The sequence below is a fragment of the Equus asinus genome, chromosome 2, assembly GCF_041296235.1.
Source record: "Equus asinus isolate D_3611 breed Donkey chromosome 2, EquAss-T2T_v2, whole genome shotgun sequence".
Lineage (NCBI taxonomy): Eukaryota > Metazoa > Chordata > Mammalia > Perissodactyla > Equidae > Equus > Equus asinus.
The window spans coordinates 80,142,949-80,158,343 of NC_091791.1; the positions used below are offsets into that span (position 1 = coordinate 80,142,949).

Sequence of the window (15,395 nt, forward strand, 5' to 3'; positions counted from 1 at the left end):
ATCTGCTGGTATTTTTTGGGTCTAATTTCAGAATTAGACCTAAAAAAATCAGCATATATCAAAACACATCTAGCCTGACAACAACCAAAAAGCAGTTAAGTTCAGATTTAACTTCAACTCATTTGATGCACGAAAGAACTACAAGAAAATTCCATGGCCAGCAAAGTGCTATTGGCTGAACTTCTCATTTCCACAATTCCATAGTGCCACATGCTGCCTCCTGTGAATGTAAATTCTATTTTCTCTGCCTCTCAAAATGATCTAGAAGTCAAGAAATTTCCTGAAACGGTGTAAAACAACTGCTCTGCCGGGACCTCGCAGTAATCATGCCTTCCTATTTCCAGCTTCTCTGCCTGCTCCGTTCTTCACTCAAGGAGTGGAATCCCTGACAGATGCAGTTATCCTTCTCTGCTTTCCACCCTTCAGTGATGCTCGTGGGATGCCCTGAGGGGATACCCTGAAAGTGATGTAATGTCCTCTGCAAGACAAAGGCTTCCTCAGGAGCTACAATGAGGTTGCTATCACAGCCAAGGTTACAAAACTGCTAATCTTCCCATCTCAGTAAAAGTTGATGCTTCCAAACTACTCCCATCCTGATTATAACAGCACAATATTATTTTTAGTGTTATATTGCTTAGTAAATCATTTTCAAACATAATCTCATTTCAAACTCACAATTTAATGACCTCGTTAGAGGACGTGGGTTGTGCCCATGCCTCCCAGCATAGAGGAAAGAAGATAGAAGCTCTAGATTGTCTTGGAGCTCCAGGAGCCAAGAGGTTGGAGGTTGGAGTATTTCCCAAGGAGCTACCAAGACGCCAAACTTCCCCCAGCCCATAAAGGTGAAAGCAGAAGAAACTAGAACAGGAAGACCAGACAGGCTGCCCTTTTTCCCAGCCCAGAACAGCTCAGGCGCTGTCAACTTACCGTGTAAGGGAGATACATTGGCTGTAAGTTTTGAAAGGCCCCTCCCTGCCACACACCATTTCCCACAGGGTCAAGATGGCTGCACTAAGTGACTTCGCACCGACTCTAGTCCTGGACTGTGCTTGATGTATGGTTCAGATAATGCCACACAAGGATATTTTTAGAAACCCCAGATTATTCGCCATAGGCAGTGGACTCAATTCTCAGTCACAAATTCACGTGTGCAGAAAATTTAATTTCCTTCCCCCCGTTGGATCACCAGCTCCGTCCTGTCAAATAGGATCAACTTACTGCCTGCTCTCTCTTTCCCTCAAGTTAGCCTCTAAAACCCAACACGGAGACGTACAGCACTTGAGTACTTACAATAAAATGTGCTATGTGCTGTAATGAGGGTGATGGCAAGGTGCTAAGTGAGGAGGAGGGGGGAGCACCTGACCCATCTGTGGGAGGGCAGGGAGGCTCCCGTTGGTCGTGGATTTTCTTCTCTACATAACCTCCAATACTCCTCTCACCTATAAATATTCAAATCCGTGATCTGACAATCCTCAATGCATGAGTATTTTAGAAATTTGAAGCAAACTATTTTCCTTTCTTGGGCCAGCCCCAATGGCTGGGCGGTTAAAGTTTAGCACACCCCACTTTGGCAGTCCGGGTTCATTTCCTGGGTGCAGAACCAAACCACTCATCAGTGGCCAAGCTGTGGTGGCAGCTCACATTAGAAAAAACAACAACAAAAAAGAGGAGGATGGGCAACAGATGTTAGCTCAGGGCAAATCTTCCTCAGCAAAAAAAAAAAAAAAAATTTTCCTTTCTTCAGTTGAGCAGTGTTTCTCAGTGGAGTTGCACTATTTAAGAAAAGGCTGACTCTGAATGCATCACCAGGCTCTGATTTATTTCTTGCAGACAAGATTTATTTGTAGGATGTTTTTTACAGCTGCAACAGTCTTGGGTTTATTTGGTCCCAACCTCTATGATCACAGTTTATTCAGACAAAAACTACATTAGGATGACAAGAAAAATACCCTTGACTCCATTTACAGTTGGGCTAAATGCAACAAACATAGCTTAATTAAGTAATTTATCCAAGGTCATAAATATATGGTTTACAGTATCCTCAGATTATCAAGTCTTTTAACAAAGTCAAAGAGCTGCAGAAATGCATACAGGTGACATAGTATAGCAGTTAAGGGCAAGTGCCCTGGAGCCAGACTGCGTGGGCTCAAATCTCAGCTCAACCATTGGCCAACTGTGTGACCCTGCGCAAGTTACTTAACCTCTCTGTGGTCAGTTTCCTCATCTGTGCAATTAAGATACTAGGACCTTCCTCATAGGACTGTGTCATTAGGATTAACTACATTTATGCGTTTAGAATAGTGCCTGGCATGGAGTGTTATATACTTATTTGCTATTTATTATTAATTTTCATTAAAAACAATAGATTTCACTGATTTTACTTTTTCTTTTGTCTCCCTCTAGACATATGCCAGGAAGTAGCTGTGTTTGAGCTGTGTGGCTTATTCTGTTGGCCAGTACCTTTCAGATTCTAAGCAATAGATTTGATCACGAACCTTAAGTAATATGTACTTAATACATGAATACTGAGAGAAGTAAGAAAACATTCTCGTAAGTTGGGCTACCTGGTCTTACAGAACAGGAGAACCGCTCAGGACAGAGCAGGAGCCAGGAGCCCACGAAGCCCGCTCCTGACAGGAGTGGCCCCACCATCCCCACTACCCAGCTGGTTCCTGCACATCCTCTCCTAGTCGTCCCGCAGCTACCGCTGCTTCAAGTTCACTATTCTGAACTGCTATACTCTCTGGGGTCTCACCTTCCAAATCCCAAAGGAAGGAAACCTGATCCAGTTTATTAGTTACTCTCCAATACAGCGCATTCTGCTGGCAGGTTTCTCCCACCAAACGTCCCTCTGCTTCATCATAGCATGCCTGCACCATGATAGGCCCAGGTCCCCAGTCCATACCACGGTGGCCAATGTACTCACGTCATGTCAGAAAGTACAGCAAATTTTGAGGAAAGACGTGCTCCTACGGTGACTTTTATGAGAAGAAAGCTGTGTAACTGGTAGGCACATGGACATGTCATTGTTCCCATGTACTGTTAGTAAAGGTTGATTTTTTAAATTTTGTCATGCTTTGTATTTTATCTATTTGCCAATCTGTTCCAATTAAGTGTCTCAGTGGGTCAAAATATCAAAGACCCTAGGACTGCCATTCTGAAGAGCCCTAACTGGTCTTGGGATGAAGCATAATGTCCACAAAAAAGAGGTCCTGGGATGGGGCTCCCCGAGGAGCATTGCCAAGAGACCCACCTTCTCTTGGATTCCACCTCTGTCAAGGGTCCTGGACTGTATTGTTCAGTCTTTATGTCCTGCCTTTAAAGGCATATCATAGACATTACGGCATATCACTTCCTTTTTACAGACTGAAAGATAGCCTCAAAAATTATTTTTTCAAGGGAAAAGAGGTCTTTTCTTTCTGGGGTGAGAAACACTACTCATTGTAAGTGCTTTCATCTGAAAGCAACAGGGGTTGAGAATGATAGAGCAGTTAGTTGCCTTTTAGCTGTTCAAAAATTGGAACATTTTCAACGTTTTGGGGCTATCAAAGATGCTTTTGCCTTTATGTATAAATCTTGATCAAAAAAGTTGTTAAAATTTAACAGACTCTGAGTGATTGTGTCAAAATATTAAGCTACTTTGCTGCCTATTTTAGGAATTAATTTTACAAAACTTAATTCATGCTGCCCTCCTTAGAAACCAAACCAACAGAAATTGAAACTCACTACCCCTGCTACCCTTCCTTGGAGGCTGAAAGGACTTTCTTCAGTATGAGGAGACAGCACCATGAGTTTGGATATCTGGCCAAAGGGCACACTAATTAGGAATGTTTAGATTGCCCAAGGAGGGCCAATCATAGCACAAAGGAGAAGGAGTCTGATTCCAAAATTCGCCCACCTATCTGAGAAGAGGTTGCCGTTGAATTAGTCAAGACTTCCAGTTATAAGTGTGAGAAACAAATTAACTGAAATATAGCTTAAGCAAAAAGAGGATTATACTGTAAGGAAATTGGGTTATCTCATATAACCGAAGGAATACTTCAGCCACTAAATGAGGTGGACAGATGTCTCAGAGTGGTTGGAACTTGAGACTCACAGGCCACCAGGACACTTTCCATATCTCCATTTATTGTCTCTGCTTCTCTTGGCTTCTAGGCTTTGCTCTTTCACTCTGCAAAGGAAGGAGACGTTGTGTCAAACACAGCACACAGCTTTCCAGCACCACCACCACCAGCACACATCTCATCCCCTGAGAAAATGGACACTTGCTCCTAATCCCACAGAAAGATTCCTGGTTTAGTTGTCCACCATGAGCCAACGAGCTATAGGTAAAATCAGGGCAGGCATCAACTTCCGGGCCAAACCAACGTGGTTAAGGAATTCAGGCTTGGAAGAACATTACAGAGAAAGAAGACATTTCCCAGAGAAGATGAGGTTTCTAGATGAAGAGAGAGGGCTGACTGAAGAGAGACAAAACAGATTTCAGCTCCAACCTCAAAAATAAAAGACCATGAGTCTTAATGTGAAAACAATTTAACTCTGGATGGTGACAACTGACTGTAGGAATTAGGAGAGAGAATTTTCCTTTCTCTACTTGCATTTCTTCTTTGGGTTGCCAAGAAATAAATGATGCCCACCAACAAAATAAATATGAGAAATAAATATTTAATATTAGCAAATAAATTTTAGCATTTTACTCTAAGCAAATAAAAATATCACATTTATACTTATAAACACTAGTATATAACTATAATCTTAAAATATCAACAAAGTATTCAAATTCATATACAGCCTTGGTCCTCTTACATTTCCTAGAATCCTCATCAGCTTAAAGAGCCCCTTAAACATTAGACACCTGAATTCATCCATACAGTTCACGGTCATATCAGAATTTTAACCTCCGTTTAACTCCAGTCCCGCAGCCTATACTTGCTCCTTTGGAGTAAACATCTAGGAAAGTGTTTCTCAATGGCTTTCCTTCTTTTCAGGAAACAAGATGAGCCACTTTAAGTTCCTCCTCAAAAATCTGGTTAGAGGGGCTAGGCGCATAGTATAGTGGTTAAGTTCAGCACACTCCAATTCAGTAGCCCAGGTTCGTGGGCTCAGATCCCAGGCACAGACCTACACCACTGGTCAGCAACCCACACACAAAATACAGGAAGATTGGCACAGATGTTAGCTCATGGCTAATCTTCCTCAAGCTAAAAAAGAGGAAGATTGGCAATAGATGTTAGCCCAGGGTGACTCTTTCTCAGGAAAAAAACAACTGGTTAGAGTTTTAATCTTTATTATAACATGCAACCTAACATTGGAAGAGAAATTGATCCCCAGTTTTTAAAAGTGAGATAGATAGGGGCTGGCCCAGTGGCACAGTGGTTAAGTTCCCACATTCTGCTTCGGTGGCCTGGGGTTCACCAGTTGGGATCCCGGGTGCAGACATGGCGCTGCTTGGCAAGCCATGCTGTGGCAGGCATCCCACATATAAAGCAGAGGAAGATGGGCACAGATGTTAGCTCAGGGCCAGTCTTCCTCAGCAAAAAGAGGGGGATTGGTGGCAAATGTTAGCTCGGGGCTAGTCTTCCTCAAAAAAAAAAAAAATTGAGATAGATAAAATTCAGACTTTCCCTAGTGACCAGAATGTTGTAAATTTAAATAGATAAAAATTTCTATCTTTTGCATTTCAAATAGGTTTAATCTAACTTCATTTTCATATAAAGTTGCATTATTTTGTTGTTTGGGAAAAGGTATAGGGGAAAGAGAAAGAAATATTTTTTATTACAGTGAGATGCACATAACATAAAATTTACCATTTTAACTATTTTTTGGTGTGCAGTTCAGTGGTATTGAATACATTCATGTTGTTGTGCAACCATCTCCACCATCCATCCATCTCGAGAAAGAGAAAGAAATCTCACGTTTAGCAAAATCTTACCCTTTGTCAAAAAGACCTCTTTCCAACATTGCAGTTATTGAAGCAAATGATAGACTCCGCCCCAAACATTTTAAGGCCAGCTCCAGAGAGCGTCCCCCTCCTACTTTCTCCAAAGTGCTATTTTGCCCCAGAGTCCAAAACCATTCTGGTCAGACCATTATCCTGCTCCATCTTTACACTGGAAATCGCACTGCCTGTCTTTTGAAAGGTTCAAATGTTTTAAAGGAAACATGCACCCTCTCCCTTTAGGTTCCACCCATATATAACAGTTCACTACAATTTCATGTTGGCCCTGACAGGCTGCACTGTGGAGCAGGTTTTTGCACAAAATCTTGATGGCAAAAGAAATGAAACAAAGGCATCAATTACAAGGATAGATTATGGTCTCTTCAGGCAATCAAAATTAACTTCTGAATCCTGAGTGGCAGTCGATGCAGAACCATGAGGAATAACAAAGAGATCATTGATCCATCTTTCCTCCGCATTTTAAAACATAAATAATGGTTTCTTGCTTGACTGAATTTAGCAATCTTTCCTGTCAAGTAAGTGTCCGAGCTGTCTTTTAGAAATTAAATTGAAGAAATTAACATTCCTCAAAGCTTTTAGTGTAATGTGTTTCATATTCAATAGCCGACAGATTTAACTTGCTAGGGTGATGACAATGTCTTGGCTTAGAGTGCTGATGGGGAATAATATAAGATAATCATTATCATGCCAATATACTAAATGCTGTATTGTGTAAGCTTGCTACAGTTTTGCCTGATAACCTTTATGAAAATATTATCCTGTTTTGCCATCCTGACCTCTAGTCTCTGATATAACAGATTAATGTTCAGAACCACAGAAATAATTTCAGAGATTGATACCTGAGTAAGATGCGAGAAGGAAGAGGAAAATTTTTTCTATGCTTTTGTTTTCTGGAAGTTTGAGTCGTATCCTTAAGGCAAAACGTTGGCTCCAACTAAAGAAGTGTATACCAAAACATTGATTATAATCAGCATTTTAAAATTCTGGCATCATCCCAATTGCTTTTGTTATTTTCACGAAACAGGCAGCTGAAGCTCTTACTGCCTTCAATTTCAAGGTGAACTTGTGGAAACAATAGGAAATAATTGCTATGATGGTGCATAGACTTCTCCGGGAACATAGCACCCTCCCATAGAAAAGAGTTCTCGGAAAACGCCATTTAAATGTTTAAACCTTGGGAGTTTCCTTTTTGTCACTACAAAGATACATTTTTAGGATTGCACACCAATAAGTCCCTTAAAAGTACAGAAGATTGGAATCAGAAGGCATCAGGCAGGTCATCCCCAAGTCCTCATTTACTGGTGAGGAAACTGAGACCCAGAGAAGAAGAGTAACCTGCCTACGTGACACTCCAGAGAAATTCAAGTGGAACTCTTTCCAATAAAACATTCCTCCATGCCACCATTTTGATTCTCAAGTCTGCACTGCTCCCCTCAACTCTCAGCATCCAGGCTGCTTAGGTGCTAAACAAGCTAGTGCAGCTCACTTGGAGGTGAGCTAAAGTCATCAGCCAGATGCATGTATTACAATCCATTGTTCTGCTGCAGTTGTGAACAACGTGGGATTAAAGAGGAGCTTAAAAGGCAGAGATAATGATGAAAGTGAGCCCAGGAACATGTTTATGGCAGAAATGGAGTTTCAGCCCCAGGGTCCTGGGTATCCTGATCTGGGTCCCAAGCTAGTTCTTTCAAAATAAGCATTGCTTAATTTCACTGGGTTTCAGTTTCGTATAGAGTGATGATACACAGAGATAGATTGATCGATAAGTAATAGATGCATAGATACATACGTATGCATAAATATTTTTTCTACCTCCCTGAGTTCTGTGAACATTAGGTGAGATAACATATATCAAGGACCTAGCATGGTGCTAAACATCTTCATTTTCTGTCCACACCACTGACCTCAACAAGGAGCTCTAGAACTACACGCACTTGAAGTTCAGAAGTGAGAGGAGATTCTCCCGGGGGCAACCTTCACTTAGTGGGAAATGGGAGTGGAACAGATGGACGAATGCCCCCTCTTCTCTCTCTCCAGCAGACAATTCTATCTGTAGGTCTCAAGGAGTCCTGTAGAATTGAGCCTTCATTGCCCACAAACTCAGAGTAAAGCCTTACATCGGGTTTCCCTCTCTCCTGCCCTCGCTCCCCCAGTCCCTCACTCCAACTCCCTGGTCTCCTTTGTTCCCCAAATAAATCACTTGCACGTAAGTTCTTGTCCCAGGCTCTGTTTTCAGAGAAATCCAAACTAAGACAGCCATTTACTAGCTGTGCAATCTCGCGAAAATTACTCACATTCTCTGGAACTCAATTTCCTCATCTCAGAGTGGGAATAATAACACAACTTCCACGGGACTGTTGAAAGGACTAAAGAAGGTGATGCATGTGGAAGTACCAAACCCCAGGTCAGCCCCTCCTGTGGTGACCCAATCTGGATTACGCCATCCCTTGACTTGCTTAGGCCAACACCTCAGCACCTTGAGCCCCTTTCCTTCTCTCATGCTCCACATCCAAATCCTCTTGTCTCAACCTTCAAAACATATCCAAACCCCACCACTTCTCACTGTCACCAGGGCTTCCTCCCCGATCTAAGACTCCATCATCTCTGCCTACAGCTCCAAACTCATTCCCTGATCCTATACTTGCTTCCTTTATGTTTTGTTTTGTTTTCCTCAAAATAGCAACTGTTTTTAAGCATATCATATCATTTAACTCCTATATTGCAAACCCTTCTCTGATGGCTTTCCACTCCATTCAAATTATAAGCCAAAGTCTTTTCAATGGCTGGCAAGGTCCCATGGGAACTGGCTCCTCACCACCTCTCTGACATCTACCACTGTCTTCCTCCTTCACTCTCTCCTTCCATGGTGGCTCCCTCACTGTACCTCATACGCATGCCTGCCAGAGCCTATATAGACTCTTCCAGCTGTATGAACTACTCGCCCACTGCAGATCTACACAGCTTACTCTCTCACACCATTTAATTCTCTGTCCAAATAACCCACATATCAAAAGTTTTTATTCTGATCATCTTTCATAAAACAATAGATACTCTCACCTAAGAAAAATTGCACCAGACAAGATGAGCAGCCAGAAATTGATTTTACTCTGATACTATCTCCAGTGATAGCAGCGGGAACACAGATCAAGTCCAGAAACTCAGCTCCTCTGAAACAAAGGGTGGGCGAGCATTTACGAGCTGAGGCGGGGTGGATCTTAGGCCATCTGTGTTCGCTAATTGGCTTACCCAAAGGAAAAGTAAACTTTCGGTCTTTATGATAGGAGAGAGTTTTACAACTTGGAGCAAAGTACACACCCAAGTTATTAGGCTCCTTGTGTCCCACAGAGACTGAGATTTAGGGCCTCTATCTCCCTTGATGAGGTCCTTGAGAAAAAAAGTCCTGGTAGTAAAACAGGCCAGAAGCTTTTAAAAGACTTACATCTCAAAGGGGCAGAGAAAGAATTTACAATTACAAATTCTCGAAACCAAACGCTCTGTAAGGGAGGAGGACATTTCCCCTCCCCAAATGGGGGTTCGTCTGGCCGGAGAACAAATTAAATTCACATGAGACAGAATAGCAAGAGAAAATTAAACAAAGCTTTATGAGGAACCATGACCTGGGGCCTTTCTTCCCGAAGGAAGAAAGGGCACCGAAGAAGTGGGGTGCACACAGTTGTTATATACCCCCCAAACAGGGTGTTTCACATGTGATTGAAATGTCCCTTTTACCAGAGTCACGAGGCCGCTCTGCCAGCACAGAACTCAATGGAAACGACAGATAGGTCTGCTGTCCCAGTGAATGCCGCGGGGTGGCAGGTGTGTTGCCTCGGGCTGGGGTGGGGGGTCACAGATGAGCACCGCAATTGGTTCCCAGCCTAAAGAAAGGTGCTTAATCTTTAAGGAGATGCCAACTTTGGGAGGGGGAGGGAAGTCAGTTACAGGAGGTTACCAGACTAGCACAATAAAATGCAGATTTAAGTCCTTGCCTTTGGTATTGATTAAGAGTTTTTAGAGAGAAGGTCATCTCCTTTCTTCTTCCTGGTACAGAGAGGGAGGCAGTTTTACAGATAGAGATTTACCTTACAAATGTAAATGTGTCCTAAGGAAGGGCAAGTTCCATTCCTCAGAGCCTCCTTCCCTGTCCAGTTTATCAAAAGCAATCAGCCTCAAATAATCCTGATGCCAAAGAGACACATCTTGGGGTGGCCAATTCCAGGTCCCCACAGCTCCAAGAAAGGAGATGTCAGGGGTCTAGAGGCAGGAAGAAGGCTGTCTAAAGCTTAGTCAAGCTGAGGGAATGTTAAGGCCGTCTTGAACGCGTCACTGCTTACGTATCACATATTTACTTGTTTCCTCTCCCTCTTCACTAGAATACAAGCTCCAGGAGAGCAGAGATCCGATCTACTTTGTTTACTGCTCTGTCACTGCACCAAGTTTGCTTAGCGAGTAGTATTTGCTCAATTAATAGCAAATGCACAGAGCATTCTAGAATGTCTCAAACTTTACTTTTAGAATTAAATCACTTTGTTTTGAATTGTTTTCAGTGGACTTATTAATTATACCACTCATTTTGTTCAGCTTTTATGCTGTAGAATTATTTTGAAATAATGTTTTCTGAGAACGCTTTAAAATTGCCTTCCTGAGTCATGGCTCAGAGCCCTTCTGAGTGTGTTTGTGTGCAATATCTGTGCAATTATATGTGTATATAAATGTATATACACACATTAATTCAATATGTATACTATATACATGGAATACTCATGTATGCTGGATTATTTTCATTCCTAAACACATTCATTTCAACAGGGCCTCAATAAAATTTTTATACCAATTTCTACACTTACTCATATACATTTACTGTCTAATTCCATCCTCTATCCTTCTCAGCTTGGCTTTTCACTATCTGGAAGACACTAATGAATCAATTCTCAAAATGTTTTAAAAACACAGTTAGAGATAGAAGGATTCTTTGCTAAAGTCAGAAGCAGATCAGAGGGGCAGGTTCTGGAGGAGGGCTCGTCCCCACCTGGGTGGTGCTCGCTACCCTCCATGCCTCCCTCCCATCACCGAAGTCCACCTCCAGCCTGTCATGGAGAAGACCCAGCTAATCTCAAGCACAAAGCTGCAGGTCCTCCTGAAGGGTCATCTGGAGCAGCAAGAGGAAAACTGTCACTCCTTAGAAGAAGCTGAAACTATGATAAGGACTACCATCAGAAGAAAGTGTAGTCTGAACTGAGATCCATCGGTGCCCTCATCCTGGAATTGTTGGATAATTATTAACAGTCAATGCAACCAATCCAGAGAGTAAGGTCTTCAGTCTGAAAATGAAAGGGATCACTTCCAGGACCTTGCTGAAGTTGCATGTGGTGATGATCAAAACCAAATGATAGATAATTCCCAAGGAATTTAGCAACAAACATTTGATATAAACCAGAAAGAGATGCAACTCACACACACAGTCTGCCTGGGGCAGGCTCCTCACTCTTTTGTGTTTTGCTAGGAACTCCTTAATAACCCAGAGCTTGCTATACACTGACTAAAACAGCTTTTGATGAGGCCATCATAGAACTTGATACACTGAACAAAGACATACAAAGACAGTACAGTCCTCATGCTGTCGCTTAGCACAATCTACATTTATGACATCAGATAGTGCAGGAAAGAAAGTGACGAAAACTGAATGCATACGGGGGACAGCCTTCTTCCTCTCTAGAAACGTTTTTACACATCTCATTCCTTAGTCCACTTGAATTTCCCATTGCAAAGAAACCCATTCATGTGTATGGAATCAACCATGTGTAGGCTTTTCACGCTGCAGCTTTGGGGAGACTCCATGCCTTGATTTGTGTTTGTCTTGGCCTTCGTGGTGGGCAACTGCTGCTGTAGAAAAGTATTAACAGCTTCATTTCCTATAAACATATGTGATTTCCAAACACTTAATGGAGAGGACTAAAAATGCATTTGGTATTGCAGTAATCTAAACCAGTTCCGCAAGTGACTGTTTTATGTTACTGTCAAGATATGCAAATATAGTTAATTACAATTAAAGAGTATTCTACACTAACTTCTTAATTTCTACATTCTCTCCCTTACTCTTCTTTAGGTCTTGCTTTCAGGAAGCAACTTTTTCACACTCTTAATGTATTATTTTTTTAGTAGAAATCTGAAGTAGGAGATTGAACGGAAAGGCATCTGACATTTCTGGCCTTAGGGGTCCCCCACTGAAAGACCTCTTATATAATACGTCATAGAGGTCCTGCATCTCTACGACAAGAGGGAGTTTGCCATTCACATTTCATTTGCTGCTGTTTAGGTTGACAACTTGTCTTTGTGGTTCTGGTATTGTCTTTACTATGTAACAGAAGTAACATGTTGCTGCCAGAATACAAGGATTTCTTTTGGCAAATTAAAGTGCATAACATTTCCTAATACACTAGAAAGGGGAAATAAATTAAAGCACACAGTTTCCAGTCTAAAACTTCAGTACTTTTTCTGTGCAGATTTGCGCACAGGTGAGAGAGTGTCCAGTTTGTCTAGTGATGGCTGTTTAGGGAGCTGGACCACCATTGTGTGTTGCTCACCACTGACAGTAGTCCCAAAAAAGCCTTGTAAAAATGTTATATCCTATGCAACAGTAGAGTTACATAAAATAAAATTACATTTTATAAACCATTTACTGTGCCTTTTAACAATTGCATGCTCATATTTTAAGTGACAGGCGAACTTCTGAATTTATCGATGGTTCTCTTTTATTTTATGCAAAATGAGTAGGGACACCCATATTTCTTCATGGTGACACATTTGCCTAGGAGTGCCTGGAAATGTATAAAATTGGACTACATTTATTAGTGTAAGTGTTTCACCATGGGTGAGTTTCATAGTCCATGTATTTCTCGTATGTAAATGATATCTTGTTAAGTATTATGTGGAATAAAGCAGACTTCTAAAACTTAAAAATAAAAGTGAGGTGTTAGACAAAATTAACAAGTTTCTGTATTACATGATTTCTCAGAGCCCTTCAAATACTAATATCTAACGTGTATTGTGGATTTCCAAAATGGGATATAATGTACAGCTTTTCCTCACAGCTTTTTTAAACAGACTTTCACAGGACACACTCTGTGATCACACTTGAAAAATATCACTATAGTGTCAAATCTGTGCATACCTTATTACTTATCATTTATAAAAATGAAAAATGGCTTGTTTTAGCACTTATCCTAAAAAACCATTCTTCCATTTCTGTCTAGAAAAAGCTGCCCATTTATCAAGCTTTGGTTCCATGTTTCTAAACTTTTCCATTCGGCATGAGGAAGAACATATTACATCTTATCTGTAGTGTGAGATCTTTTGAAAAAGTTTCTAATGCCCATATCAATTTAACACATTGTTAGGTATTCATATTTCTCTTCCAAATAATCAATTATTTTTGCTAATATGCTTGATTATCTTAACTTTTACCATACATTTCACCAGATTCTTCCAATATGGAGGCAAAACTTATTTATAATTTTAGATTCCTTCTTAATATTTCCTTTGTTCAGGGACCAATCGTGGCTTCTGATTTGCCTCCAGCAACTTCTGATTCCAATGCTTCTTTCAAGCTTCTCTCTAATCCGTCCCCACTCCATGGTGGCTGCAAATACATTTCCTCTCACTTCCCAACACACTGCCCTCTCCTCTGTCCAGCTCTCCCTCATGCCTATCCTGCATATAGCCATACTTCTTCCCATCCCACCTGCTTCACTCAGGGTTCAGCTGGCAATCAGAGCCCCTATAAGTCTAATGGAAATAAGGGCTTTATTATGGGAATTAGATATTACACCAAAGTGGAAGGGGCTGGAGAAGTGAAAGGCTGGAAGGGAGAGTCAGGGAATTAGAGCAGTTCTCACTAATCAGTCCATCTGAAGCACTGGCATGAAATGATAGTCAGGCTTTTGGGGAATTCCAAGAAGCCAAATGCTGCGCACTAAATGTTTGTGTCCCTCTCAAATTCATGTGGTTAAGCCCTAACCCGCCATGTGATGCTATTTGGAGGTGCTGACTTTGGAAGTAATTAGGTTTAGGTGAGGTCATGAGGGTGGGGGCCCTGATGATGGAATTAGTGCCCTTATAACAAGAGACCAGGGGCCTCCCATTGGCCAAGTAGTTTGTGTGCTCTCCTTCGGCAGCCCAGGATTTCGCCAGTTCAGATCCTGGGCACAGACATGGCACCATTCATCAGGCCATGCTGAGGCGGCGTGTCACGTAGCATGACCAGAAGGATCACAACTACAATATACAACTATGTACTGGGGGACTTTGAGGAGAAGAAGAACAAAAAAGAGATTGGCAACAGATGTTAGCTCAGGTGCCAATCTTAAAAAAAAAAAGAGAGGCCAGAGAACTCTCTCTTTCTGCCATATGAGGACACAGTAAGCCAGGATGTAGGCTCTCGCTAGACACTGAATCTGCTGGGACATTGGTCTTGGACTTCTCAGCCTCCAGAACTTTGAGAAATAAATGTCTTCTGTTTAAGTCACCTGGTTTATAGTACTTTGTTATAGCAGCTCGAGCCGACTAAGACACCAAGACGGTCTGGCCATCAAGGTGGGACAAGGAAGGGCAACTCATTGAGGTCTAGAGGAAGCTGCCACCTCTGTTTGGTCACTGTCCCTGGGGTCCACCAGCATGACTGCATTGTGGGCTCATGACTGCTGTTGGTCACTAGGGTCAGCAGTCAAGAAGACAATTGGGCATGGAGTCAGGAGAGTGAGGCATTGGGTCTGCCAGACCCTGTTGAATCAGTCAGTCTCTGACTACTATAACATTCGAGAGAAATGGCTGTTCCTTCCTCCTTCCCAATCTTGTACAAGTTGCTTTTTTTTACCTCTCTAACCCAGAAATCTGTAGGCTTGGGGATTCCAGGAAAAGCAGTTCCCAGCCTTAACCATGAAGACCCAGCATAATCCCGGAAATTAGACTAACAAAAGACAGATAAACAAGACAAAAACAAACAGAAGTTTATTAATATGTATGTTGCACATACACATGGGAGTATCAGCGATGAGTAATTCAAAGGAGTGTTTAGAACTTGGGTTTACACAACATCTTAACAAAAGAACAATATATTTTGTAGAGAAGTGACAAGACAAAGGAAAGAGACTTTGAGTTTCTAGGGCTAGCAAATTGTGGTAAGGCAAATATTTGAGGAAACTAATATTATAGAAGGGCTAGTTAGTAAGGTTTGTTGTATAGATTCCTCTGGTGCCAGCACCAGGTTGACAAAGGACTAGAGTTATCTCAGTGATTGGCTTCAGTCCTTCCTCGTAGAAAGGGGAGAAGGGAATATCCTTACAAATTAATGTCCTGTTTTAGTCAAATAGGGGGAGAGCAGAGAGCTTGTCTTGTATCTGCTTCTTCCCAATTACCTTCAGCTCAAAACAATTCTTATGCC

At 41.7% G+C, this 15,395-nt stretch overlaps 1 long non-coding RNA gene and 1 pseudogene across 1 annotated transcript; one reads left to right on the forward strand and one right to left on the reverse strand.

Moving 5' to 3' along the window:
* Positions 1-1,816: 1,816 nt before the first annotated feature.
* LOC139046220 (uncharacterized) lies at positions 1,817-9,148 on the reverse strand. Its single transcript, XR_011505980.1, has 4 exons — positions 9,017-9,148; positions 6,799-6,893; positions 5,808-5,890; positions 1,817-4,171 (listed from the first exon to the last, which is right to left on the reverse strand). It is a non-coding gene; the product is annotated as an uncharacterized lncRNA (long non-coding RNA).
* Positions 9,149-9,758: 610 nt separating this feature from the next.
* On the forward strand, positions 9,759-11,700 carry LOC106843890 (14-3-3 protein theta pseudogene; annotated as a pseudogene).
* The last annotated feature ends 3,695 nt before the right edge of the window (positions 11,701-15,395 follow it).